General features: G+C 35.8%; 2 pseudogenes; both read right to left on the reverse strand.

The window, feature by feature from the left end:
- Positions 1-5,058: 5,058 nt before the first annotated feature.
- On the reverse strand, positions 5,059-8,462 carry LOC114368335 (annotated as a pseudogene).
- Positions 8,463-9,100: 638 nt separating this feature from the next.
- On the reverse strand, positions 9,101-12,813 carry LOC114368336 (annotated as a pseudogene).
- Positions 12,814-14,109: the final 1,296 nt, after the last annotated feature.

Here is a 14,109-nt window from a genome sequence, read left to right on the forward strand (position 1 = left end):
TAGGCGCTTTAATTGGTCCATGGTCTTTGGCACTTACTTTTGGTCGTGATCATAACTCATACGACACAGGAAATAGAGTAACTGTGGCCAAGTGTACTTTGTACTAGGGGGCTGTCACCTGGTAGGGAACACCTTTGGGCTCCCAGGCTGATCACCTATGGGAGGGGGGGCTGTTGCGTGCACAACCGGGCGGTCTCGACAAACTCAGCACAGTTCCCTAAGTGAGAGTGTCGTGTGGACACGCTTAGGCTATTTCCTGAGATTTGGTTGTTGTTGGTACGTACCACATTGCATCTGAGTGTTGAGTCAGGTGCATGCATCATTCTGTGCAGTCTTGATTGGGTCCATGGATGGATGATGAATATTTGTTGGATATGAGTGTTGAATAATGATTGTTGTGTATGCTCATCATGTTTGCCTATGTTCTTTGCTAATTGTGGTTATTTGGAATTGGTATTGGTTCTTTTTATAATGAACTCACCCTTGCAATTTTGTATCGTGTGGTTGATACTTGTGATGATCACGAACCTTGTTTGTGGGAGTAGAATGACAGTGGAAGGGTGCAGAGAGTAAGATTCTGGTGAGGAGCCGCCGAGCCGACGTGATGACGTTGGCATTATTTTGGGAGAGAGTTGTGTGTTGTAATCAACTCCTCCGTAGTTGGCTTTTAAGTTTTATTTTGTTGAGTTAAAGATGTAAAATTGGGATTTTTATTATATCTATGAACAAATTTAATTTTCGTTATGTGTATGACATGTACTGAATTGTTTTTCTATGTAATTATGCATATTCACTTAAGTAATGGCGTGTTGTTGGATGAATTTATGTTGTGACAAAATCACTTCTATTTTCATAAGCAAAAAATTAAGGGAGTTCTTTTTATAAAAAATGAAATTATCGAATATTAGAATGTGGATACCGTAGCGACGAGGCGGGTCGTTACAATCTCCCATTCGCACATTTGACACATGGACAAAAATATTTTCCACCCATAAGTGTTGCGTTTCGTTCCGCAAATTGCAAGAATTATTCTACTCCATTCTCATAGTCGTCACTTATGCAAGATGCTTTCATCCAACTTCGATCCATGTTTCGTTGGTTGTCATACTTACAAGGTTAACTAGCTACATACATGAACATCTCACTTTTTTCGTAAAAGATGTGACCCTATCCCATTCAGGAAGACATATTTGATACATAATTCATACGAAATGTTTATGTTAAATTTGACGAAATTTTGGTAGCATTTCGCATTGGTATCCAAGTATAGTACATGAAAGCAGTGACATAAATTCACCACGATCAGGTATGCACCCAGATAACAAAGCAATATGCCCTAAACCAAAATTTCATCAAATATAACAAAAAATTCTTAACCTATAAGTATGAATTATGTATAAAAAATGGCTATTCCCAAACTGTCCAAACGAACAATTCAAGATTCAATACAATGATTAATCCAAACTGTCCTAGTAATCATTGTATTAAATCTCAAATGGGAATAAACTAAGATTCACTCACAATGCACCTAACTTTAATGTAAAACAACAATCATATATGAACAAACATTTAATAAGCAATTCAGTGTTACAATGACATACATACCTCAAAAGATGGTTAGTTTTGTCCAAATAACAAGTGCGGTGATGGGAGTGCAATGTTATAAAACAGTGTTGACTGACGTACACTAAGGGATAAAACAAACCTTTAGTTTCTTTATGAGTAAAAATTTGTACCTACAAAAAAAAGCAATTGTTAAACATTAAACTACAATTAAAAATGTTGTCATAACACACATGATAATACTAATAGATTAAATGTAACAACAATGACTATTATGTATACCAAAATTAGTCGGTTTGTAAACATAGTTGTTATTAGTTTACATTGAATATGCATGTTGCTTTCAAATTACAATAGTTATGACGTTTGAACATTAAATTTGATGAAAAACTTCACATGCACATTTTTTTTCTTGAACACGAATCTCAAACAAGAAAGTTGACCTTTTATTTATGAACAACAGTCATCCAACAATTTGATAGTCAATTTAAGTTTCATCAAAATTACAATAGCTAACTAGTCTTGATGTTTGAAGTCCACCCCCCCTCCCTTCAAAAACATAATCCCTCATGGTCCCTCATATTGTGACATACATGTCATTCTTAAATTTAGTTAATAATCATGAGATGCTTGAAAAATGAATTGCTCATACTAACATGTATGTCCTTACAGTTGCATCATTTTGACATTCCTTAATCACACTATGCCCATATTCCCTTCTGTCTGGAATGTAGCTAGTAACTAAGGGGACCGATAGAAATAAATAATGTCTTTGTAACCAAACAAAAACGTTGGTGCCTTTATTTGTGCGTTATGATTTTAATATTTCTTTCTTTACCTTTTCAACATTTCTTTTCCTTTCTTTTCTTCTCCCATTTATGCAATGTTAACTTGTAAGCCTGCCTGCCTGCAATATTGTAGTTCTCTCCCCACCAAAAACTCAAAAAGTTGCTATATTCTCAAGTATTCAACTCCAAAGAATTACAATTACACTACTAGAAATGTACTATTTTACGACGCACATTCTAAGACGGTTATCCGGAACCATCTTAGAATGTGACATGGTGGCAAACTTGTAATTAGGAGAACTGAAAATTGTTTTTACAACACAATCTAAGAAGGTTGTTAATAACCGTCTTAGAATGTGCCTGGGTGGCAATTTTGTAATTATTGAGAAAACAACAACGACGGTTTTAAGAGAAAACCGTATTCGTTTTAATTCCCAATAAGTACGACAACGCCACCTTTGTCCCATTTCAAATCCCCTATTCTAGGTATCTCAACCATGCTCCTTCATGTCCTCTGCCACCACCCATTGTTCCTAGTCCCGTTTGTGACCCTCTCTCTAGCTCCTCTACTCACTAACATTGTGTTCGACGTTTCCTCTGTGACCCTCACTCAGCTCATGTAATCACCTGGTGGCCTATCTCCTTTCTTCATCAGAGGTTGTCGAAGGTGTGTCGCACCGCTGTCATGTCATTTTAGTTGGTAAGTACTCATGCTTCTACTTGTTATGAATTTTGTAAATGTGTATGTTATTTCGTTCTTCTTCTCTATTCATTAAGCTACTAGGTAGGGGCTTTTGTTTTCACTATGTAATGAATGTCATTCGTGCACATGATTTAATGGTATTTGGTTCATGTTCTCATCATCATTTGTTTTTTACCTTCTCAAATTTCAACACACGAACGAATCTGAGGTTGGTTGTGGCTGAAGTATCTGGTTAATCTGGGAATTAAAGGTACCTTTCTTACTTTGAACCACATGTTTATGGTTTTATATAAATATATTAATGCTATTAATTAATATGTTTCTTGATTGTCTTGATCTCCTTGATTGTCTTTTATATGTTGCTTGCTTGTTCCTTGCTTTATGAGGATATCTTGTTCGACTCTTTTCTTCATAATGTTTCTTTCTTCCCTAATCTTGTTTTATAGCACAAAGGATATTTATACTTTCAGCAGAAAAAAAGAAAGACAGTCTGAACTGAATGGGTTTGTTTAATAAATTAGAATGCACTGACAGTGAAAATGTTTATTTATCCTAGATTAAATTGTGATGGTAAGATAGTTGACTTTTGTAATAATTACTTCAAAAGTCATTTCAAGAGTGATTGTTAGACAAATGGCCTCAGTTATCTTAAGAAGGGGGGGTTGAATTAAGATCACAAGAACTATTCCCCAATTTAAATCTTCGCTCTCTCTTTTTAGATTAACAATGCTCCCTTAACATGAATTACTCAAAAGGCAATTCAAAATAAACTTCTTTAAAGGCAAAAGATAAATAGCAATAAATAAAAGAAGTTTAAGGGAAGAGAGAAATACAAACTTGATTTATACTGGTTCGGTCACTTCCTGTGCCTACGTCCAGTCCTCAAGCAACCCACTTGAGATTTTCCACTCTCTTTGTAAAATCCTTTTACAAAGTCTGAATCACACAGGGACAACCCTTCCCTTGTGTTCAGGAATTCTTTACAACAAGAGACCCTCGGTCTCTTAACCCTTTTTCAGAAGTAAAAAGAAAAGAAGAAGAAATCTCTCTTGAAAGAGACAGATTGTACAATGAAGATCAATCACAATTCCTTATTTTAATATGCAAGTGTTTGACCAAGGAATCTTTGAGAGGATAAGACATTTCAATTTAGAAAAACTCTCTTAATCTTTTGAGAGGATAAAACTTTTTAGGCAATCAAAAACTCTCTCTTAATTCGGGTTTCCAAGTCTATAAATAGACCTTTGATGGCCATTCATAAACCATTTGAATAGATGTGACTCTTGAAAGTTATTTTCTGAAAATCTCCTCTGGTAATCGATTACAATAATTGTGTAATCGATTACAGGCTTTAATATTTGAATTAAAACGTTTATTAACTGCTGGTAATCGATTACCAATATGGTGTAATCAATTACATAGTCTAAAATTTGAATTCAAATATTTAGTAGCTGTTGTAAACCATTTTTGGCCACTGGTAATCGATTACATCCTCTGGTAATCGATTACCAGAGAGTAAATCTCTTGAAAAACACTTTTTAACTCAAATTACTTGGCCAAACCTTTTGCTAAATCAATTAGGAATTCCCTTCCTAAAATACTAGTGATCATCTTGATGTTGTGGCTTGTATTCTTGAATCATTTGCATCAAATCATCATGATCATCATCAAAACATCAAAGTCATTTGCTTCTACAGTGATTTCTAATTGATTGATAGTGTAAAAAATTATAGTGACAATATATGAAAATTAAACTATTTACAATGACTTCAAACATTATCATCAAGCTTCACTAACTATATATCCCAAGTCTCTTCTCTGCTTCCATTGCATGAAGTTGTATGCCACAATGATTAAACTTGATGTGTCTGATAGAATATCTTTGACACCACAAGCTCTCCTTCTTTCTCTTCCTCATGCTGCCCCAAATGGTATTGGTGCATCACCCAGTTGGTTTATGTGAAGAATATATCACCTTGCAATGTACCAAATAAGGTTCATTGATCAGTATGAAAAATCAAGAAATGGAAAGGAGGAAACATCTTTCATCAATTCTTCAAAGTCCCATTCTCCTGTGGCAGTGGTTAACTCTTGCTAGAACAAATTATCCAACCCATGATGAGCCTTATTTTCAGCTATGCCAATATTGTTTGCAGTTATTAAGGATAGTATTTATGTCATCGTCAAAGTAACTACTATTAGTTGTTTCTTCTCTCTTGCACGTAACATTCTCAAGGGGAGGAACAAACATATCCCCTTCTACCTTGATATTTACACTTTCAAACACTTCATTTTCTAAATAGCAAGAACCTTTATTGTTGTCAACTTCACTTTGCGAAAAGCAAGGAGTACTACCTGTGCCTTCGAAGTACCCTCTAGAAGTTGGCATGTTAATCAGTTCTTGCTCCAACATAGGAAACCTTTCAATCATGGTATTGAAAACTGTATTGGTTTGCATTATTAATGGTGATGGAGATGAACCGAACATAGGAACAAAACCTGCATGTTGATTATGCAGTGTGGAAATAAACCCTCCCATGTTGTTGAGGTCCTTATTACTAGGCTCAGATATTGAGGTATCGCTTGCATTTGGTGAGCTGGTTGAGGTTGTGGTCGTCGTGGATGACATGTTCTTGAGTTTTTTCTTTATCATTGAATTCTAAATTTTTTTAATTTCATTGTCCCAGGCAAATGCGCCGCTATTTGAGACCATCTTCAAAAATGGAACATACATAGAAAAATACCAGGTCAATGAATAAATATTGCACAAACTAGCTTGAAACTGATGTCTACGTGTTTCTTTCTGTTGATAGCTATATATATAGAAAGGAATGTTATGTAGGGAAACTAATAAAAAGCAATAATAATACAAATATATGGAGTGCCTTCAACTCCAAGTTCTTGTTTTGCGTGTGAGTGTATGTATAATTCATATATGTTGTTGTTATTTGAACTTCAAAATATATGTGTATGCCATGTTGGACTAAGGAAATCTAGATTTCAACATATGAAAACTGTCTACCTTCCTTATTTTTCTCCTTCCTTTGGAAGCGAGGGTGATGTGTCATCATTTTCTCCTATTTCTTAACCCTTTTTGTCACCATTTTAATTACTGATTAGCCTTAATTGTCAAATCAATTATGCAGTTTTATCATTTGGGATTGGACTTGAAGAGAGCAGACAATTTTATTCTACCAAATCTTATCTTATCCAGATTTTATCTAATCTAGATATTATTTCATCTAGATTTTATCTTATCTTATTTTATCTAGATTTTATTTCATCTAGATTTTATTTTATCAAATCTTATCTTATCTTGTCCAGATTTTATTTTATTAATGGGCTTGGACTTAAAACAGATTTGTAAGCTTTGGGGGCTGAGAACCTATATAACAGCACCAAGGTTTTATTTTAGAGAGTCCTTTTTCATTTTGGGAGAAAGAAAAATTTTAGGTTTTGCAATTCCAGTTTTTACTATTCACCTAGCAATAAAATTCGTTTTCTGCTTCAATCTGCAATTTCGTTTTATGCTTCAATCTGCAATTTCGTTTTCTACTGATTAATGGAAGGCTAAGTCTCTAGCGTTATTTTCTCTTGAGGATCAAGCACAACTCTCTTTGAGGTTTTATTATTACTATTGAATTCTGATAAGTTTTTCCTCTTCACCAATTACTTTGTATTTGTTGCTATTAATCCATACATGCTTAGTGCTTGATTAATTGTCTCTGTGCTTAATTTACGTTCATGCTTAATGATCAGTTTTGTTCATGATTAATTGGTGTATGTGTTGCTTAATCACATAATGACAACCTTATGTTAAATTTCACTTAGTAATTTAATTTAGGGTTGGATTAAGTGGTTGAACTGATAAAGGATAAATTCTTGCTCGCTGTTTAATTTACAAAAATAAACAACCCCCCCCCCCCAATTCGTTACTATTTTATTACTATCTGTTATGAACGTTTGGTTGACCATTGCTCATTGGGAGACGACCTAGGATCACTTCCTAGATACTGCATTTTTAATGTTTATTTGATTCGGGTATGGTCTCGATCAGAGGGGTATATTATTAATTAAATATTAGTCAATAGAATATGGAAAAGAATTGAACCTGATTAAACTACACTGGATGCATTTTGTATTTTGGGTGCATAAAGAGCAAGAATGGAAGGAAAGAAAAGGTCTGAAAAAGTGACCAATGCAATATAAATTTATAAGATAAAAGGAAGAAAGGGATGTAAATAAAAAATAAATGAAAGACAAATAAAGTGATAAGAGATATGATCAGGAATAGAAAAGAGAGGCAAAAGTGATAAGAGATAAGAGATAAGATCAACCTATATAGTGATTTGTGAAGTTTACAAAAGTCAAGTCCCTCTGAGCTCCACACATCTACATCCTCTTATGGGTCACCATAAAGGAATTCTTTACATCCTAGTAATGAAGGAGCCAATAATGAATGGCCACAACAGAAACAAAGAGGCAAACTAATATGAGGATAGCCACTAGAGAGAAAGCGCTAGAGTGATCAAGCTAATAAGTTGACCATACTCATTAGTTATCAATTGAGCCTTCGGTGTAGGCATATAACCATATGGATTCTTTTTAGTAGCAAAGATCCATTTCAAACCAATGGCCCATTAGTCAACAAGAAACCTGAAAAGATTGCACACATGCTAAAAGGAATCAAATTGCATTGATGCCGAACATAGTAGAATAAATCATTCATATCTAATGCTGTAAAAAAAATGTTATCTAAATAATTTAAAGAATTGGCTTAAAGGCTCTCAAAGCTCCTTTGCTTGTTGGTCCTTACATGTTATGGGCCCTAGGGCCTGGATGAAATAATAAAATAAAACCCCTATATATAAATATTTTAAAACATAAACATATATAATACATTGCATAAACATATATAGTCATTAGCCTCTGTATGCGGGTCACACACAAAAAATTATTATGATTAATAAACATGCATTAGGTCCTATACAACACACAATTTTTATGATCAATTTCAACACATTGCACATACATGATACATAGGTCCTATGTCTAGACTGCTGTAAGAATTACAAGTTGAGTATTGACATCATGCATAAATGTTCTGCACTTTAAAACAAACCAACCAAAGAAAGAAAAAGCATCTTTGGTTTACTTCTTATTCAGATAGGTACTTGAAAACTGCTACAGAAATGGGTTTTTTCTTCCCAGATAGGTGTCAGCCAAAAAAGAAAAAAGAAAAAGAAATTTTTTAAAAAAAGAAGCAAAAGCACATTATCATTATCTGGGATTTGAGTTACTTGAGAAACTTATTAGACTAAATTGGCATATAACCAATAAGAGGGACCCTCTCACTCTCACCCTTCAATCTTCATCAAGTTAACCCACCCACCTTTCATTTGGTGCATCTTTCTGCAATGATGACAACTTAGGATACGATTATGTCCTTTCCAACACTGATTTCTAGTAAAATGTGTCCTTTGCAAGCAACCTCATTCCCTTGTCTTTCTGTTCAATTTGCCATGTTTGGATTCTCTTCGTCTCAACACAAACTTCTTACTGGTGGTGGTTGGTGTGACACAACAATCACACACAAATACAAACAGACACTTTGAACAAGACCCTTGTTTGTTGAATTCATCATCACACTCAATCAAAAGAGACACGCTGGCTCATGATTATTCCCAAGATGTGTTTTTCCTAAAAAGAATAACCCTTGAAGAACTAGATGGAACATGGAGAGAAAAATAAAATAAAATTCATTGGACAAAGACATTTTTTTTTCATTTATGGAAAGGGAAAACAAGAAAAGATAGCAAAATTTTGAGGTGGGAAAACAAAGCAGGAGAATAAAGAAAAGAGTTGCCATCTCATGCTAAGAAAGCCACTTTTACAATTACACCAAAGCTTTTGAACCTTGTTGATGGAGGAAACCATAAACCATTCAAATAAATAAATAAAAACCCATGATGTAATTAACCACCAACCACTGTCTCTCTATCTAAATCATCCACAACACAGGAACACAATCTATTCTCCAATCTCCTCAAGAAGGTGATTCTAATGAGACTCTAGCTGAGGTAACTGGGAATAGAGACAACAATTGTGGTTCTGAGTCTCTTGGAGTGGTCATGGGAGAGGGATGCAAGTAGAAGCCCTTTACAACTATGGCTTTATCCTCCTCTGATGAGTTCCCTAATGAAGGAGAGGACTTGTCAAAAGGGTCATCATTGAATGGTGTGACAGGGCTGAGAGCAAGGGAAAGGAAGTCAAGAAGGCTTGGGGAGAGGATCTTAGGCATGTTTCTTGGTGAGAAGCTTGGAGAGTTGTTGTTGTTGTGATTGTGAGAAAAATTGGGCATCAAGGTGTTGAGCATGAGGTTGTTCTTGAGGCTTTTGTTCCTCCTCTCGTAGAGCTTGAAGCCTTGTTGCTTCTTTGGTGAGTTCGTGATGGGGTATGTTGAAGTTTCTGGATGATGGTGGTGGATCTTGTGATGCTTGTTTTATGCTGTCTGATGAGCCAGCTAGCATTTGGACTACTTGCTTGAAAGTAGAGGTGTCAGCTTGGACAAAAGTGGTAGGGTAAGGGTTGGAGTCAAATCTAGAAATGGTTTTGGGAGTGAGAGGTGGTGTTGGCATTTGGATGGCATTGTTGTTACTACTACTCATGCAATTGCTCGCATTGCTTGTTGGAGACTTCATAGGAGAAGGGTGGTTATGGTTGTGGTGATTGTTAGTCAGTGAATACGACTAACTTTTATGTATAAAACTTGTGTAAATTGTATCAAACTCTTCCAATTTATGGTTATTTTGTAGTGTTATAAGTATTTTCTGTTAAGTATAGGTAATAAATACTTAGTACTTCCATTTTGTGTGTTTAATAATCATTTTCTCTCAATTTCAGGTTAATTAGGCAAGCTTTGAAAAGTGTTGTTTTTCACCTTCTTGCTAAGCCAATCCGCTGGCTTAGCGAGCGTCCGCTAAGTGTAACACTCATGGGCTAAGCACGAGGAAGACTCTGGAAGAAGATGAGTTGTACAGGTTCGCTAAGCGCACCGTTTCATCTCACTAAGCACACCGCTTCAGTCCATCCGCTAAGCGTGATAGGCACGCACTAAGTCGAATGATAATTGCTACATATGAGTTATTTCATAATAAAAATATATTAAAAATATCTTTGAAAATATTTATTTAGCAGTTATTTTTTTGCTTAAATGATAAGAATTGATACTTTTATTATTTATGGCTTGTAGATATAAAAAGATAAGATTACAAGATCTAAAAGATATTGATAACTGCTAAATATGAGCTAATTTGAAAATATCTTTAAAGATATTTATTTAGCAGTTAATTTTGACTTAAAAGATATGAATTGATATTTTTCTTATCTATGACTTGCAGATATAGGAAAGATAAGATTTACAAGATCCAAAAGATATAAAAAAGATAGATAAGGAAGATTTTTTGAATCAAGCCCAAGTCCACTTCATCAGCTATAAATAGAGAGTCATGCCAAGGAGAAAAACACCAAGTCTCAGAGCACTCTCACTACTACTCAAAGCCTGAGAATTCTTACTCTCTTCCTTCTTTTTATCATCTTTCTTTCTTTCACCCCCCCTTTTCATTGTAAAGCCCTTAATGGCCATGAGTGGCTAAACTCCTAGTTAGGGCCTGGCAGGCCTAAAAAGCCAAAGAGATGTATGATGTACTTCATATTTATCAATGCAACAGGATTATTTTCCAGGTTTTTCTATTCTATTATCTTTTCTGCTTTTATCTTGCATTATTCATCTTTATATTCTTTTAGGGGTTAGACACTCGGGAGAGGGTAACTTCTAAACAAGATTTAAAGAAGGTATGCATGCATTAGTTTTAGGGGTTAGACACTTGGAAGAGGGTAACTTCTAATAGAACAAAAAGAAAGGATTTCATAAGAAAGTCATTGCTAGGAATAGAATGATAATTTTATGCCCATGCATTCTTGCAAACATCTAGAATTCATACTTCATGCATTTTATTTGTTGAGTCTTTATAAAGGAATTTGGGAGATAAATGAATAAAATAGGCTTGTCATCGTGAGGAATCAGGGGCAAGTAAATGAACATATGTGGGTAGAATAGAATCACCTAAATTGATAAAGAAAAATCATAAACTCATACATCCTAGGCAAACAAGGCATGCTAGGTCCTAACATTCGCAATCCATTGAATTCTCTCTTTAATTATTCTGCTTTTAATTCTTTTGCTTTCTATTTATAATTTACTATTATTGCATTCTACTTTTTCTTTTATTTCCTTATAAATTGAAAAGTATCCAAGATAAGTACAACACAAAATCCCTATGGATTCGACACTCGGACTTCCGAGTACTTTACTACTTGTGACAAATTTGGTACACTTGCCAATGATTCAACACCGAAATTCACTAATGTGCGCTAAGCGCACGAGCACGAACAAGGCTACCTATTTAAGCATGAAATCAAATTTTGTGAAGGGAGTTTGGGCTAGGATTCAAAGCTTTGCATGTCTGGAGATTCTAGAGAGAGAAAGGTCCAAGTTCCAAAGAGTTTTGAGAGGTTTTGCTATCTAAAGATCTGCAAAGACTAGAGCTTGAAGCAGGAGCCGTTTTGAGAGCTTGAGATGAGTTTGTGAGTGATTGTGAGATCCTAGAGGTGAAGGAGACATCCTCACCACTTGTATTTTTGCAATCTTTCATCTTTTTCTTCTCTTTGTTGTAAAGAAAGCTTCCTGGTTAAGGAAAGCTAAATCCTCTGTTGGATCTTCCATGTAGGTACTTGATGTAAATATATTTCTATCTATTTAATGATGTTTTGTGTGTTCTCTGCACTATCTGCTTTTCACTCCAGTATGCCTTTACCTTGATCACGTAGATGCATGCTTTGTTAGGGTCATTCAACAGTGGAAACTAGTCTGATTCTAAAGTCCTTGATAGTACAAGGCTAAGTTGTCGTACTGTCATGAGGAATCGGGGTGCGATAATTTAGTTGTGTATGTGTGTCTTAATGCAGTCCTGGTTGAGTTTAGTCCAACAAGAGGAATTTGCGGATGATGCTTGATCGGGATTAGGCTAAACTATCATGAGGAATTGGGGTTTAGTATCTCAGGAGACACCATAGGAACACATGAGCATTGTTAGATAGAGAATATCTTTTTAGCATCAGGCACCTATTAGGAAGGCCAACGTGTTTTCTACTTGTTTTTACACATCATTTCTCTCGCGTGATTTTCCTTTTTGCACAGATAGTTTACACACCTATTCATATTCACATTTATCTTTACACACCAGACACCTATTTGTTGAAATAGCTTACCAAATAACACAAGTTCCCCGAGAGTTCAATACTCGATTCTTACCGTTTTATACTACTTGTGCGATCCGGTGCACTTGCCGGAAGCGAACAAGTTTTTGGCACCGTTGCCGGGGAACTTCTTTTTATTTGGGAAGTTAGTTCGTTTTTAGGTGTCTATTCTTTATTTGTTATTCTTTGATTGTTTTTGTGAATATTTGTTCTTAATTCCTATTTGTCTTCTCTTATTGAACTGGATAACCGCTGTTCTATTAGTATTATATATGCATAGATCTCCCACGGGCAATTTAGTTCCTCTGGACTTAGAAATTGAAGCTACATTGCGAAGGAACAAGGCCGAGAGGAGAAGGAAACTTTTGCAAGACAGAATAGTTGCATCGATTCTTGAGGAAGAGACTCATTTCCCTTACTTATTATCACCTGATTCACCATCATCAAGGGAATCCGCCACTCAATTACCTGAAGTCATTACCATGGCAAAAGAGCATGACCAGAGGATTACCCTTGAGGATTACTCAAGTAGTTCAGTACCACAATTTTTCACCAGCATTGCACGTCCTGAAGTGCAAGCTAATAACATCAACTACCCACATTCCTTAATTCATTTAATACAGGGGAACTTATTTCAAGGATTACCTAATGAAGACCCCTATGCACACTTGGCAACGTTCATTGAAATATGCAACATTGTTAAGATTGCCGGTGTACCAGACGAAGCTATTAGGCTCAGCCTTTTCTCATTCTCATTGGCAGGAGAGGCCAAAAGGTGGCTTCACTTATTTAAGGGTAACAGTCTGAAAACCTGGGAAGAAGTTGTTGAAAAGTTCCTAAAGAAATACTTCCCAGAGTCCAAGACTGCGGAAGGGAAAGCTGCAATCTCTTCATTTCATCAATTCCCTGATGAATCTTTGAGTAAAGAATTGGAGAGGTTCAGAGGTTTATTGAGAAGAACTCCCACCCATGGGTTTTCCGAGCCAATTCAATTGAATATGTTTATAGATGGGCTGAGACCACAAACCAAGCAACTGTTAGATGCTTCTACATGGGGAAAGATAAAATTGAAGACCCCGGAAAAAGCAACAGAGCTAATTGAGAACATGTCAGCCAGTGATCATGTCATTCTATGAGACAGAACCCATCAACCCACGAAGAAAAGCTTGTTAGAGCTATCATCACATGACGCTTTATTGGCACAGAACAAGTTGCTTTCTAAGCAACTGGAGATTTTAACAGAAACACTCGGTAAGCTGCCAACTAAGTTGTCTATTGGTCAACCTATGCACTCTTCTATTTTACAGGTTACAGGTTGTACCATATGTGGTAAGGCTCATGAAATAGGCCAATGTATTCCCACTGAAGAAAACACTCAAGAAATTCATTATGTGGGAAATCAACAGTGACAAGGGTATACTCAAGGAGGATTTTCATGCTTCCAACAGGGTCCCTATAATCAACAAGGACAGTGGAGGACACATCCTGGTAACCAATTCAACAAAGACCAGAGTCGGCCTTCAAACAGGCCAATCCAACAAGGACTTAACATATTCCAGAGGACTACTAAGCTGGAGGAGACCTTGACTCAGTTTATGTAGGTAACAATGTCAAATCATAAAAGCACTGAGTCAGCACTGAAGAACCTTGAGGTCCAGGTGGGACAACTAGCCAAGCAGATAGCTGACAAGTCATCCAATAGTTTTGTGGCAAATACAGAACAGAATCCCAAGGAGG

Source organism: Glycine soja, chromosome 9, assembly GCF_004193775.1.
Source record: "Glycine soja cultivar W05 chromosome 9, ASM419377v2, whole genome shotgun sequence".
In the NCBI taxonomy this organism is placed as follows: Eukaryota; Viridiplantae; Streptophyta; class Magnoliopsida; order Fabales; family Fabaceae; genus Glycine; species Glycine soja.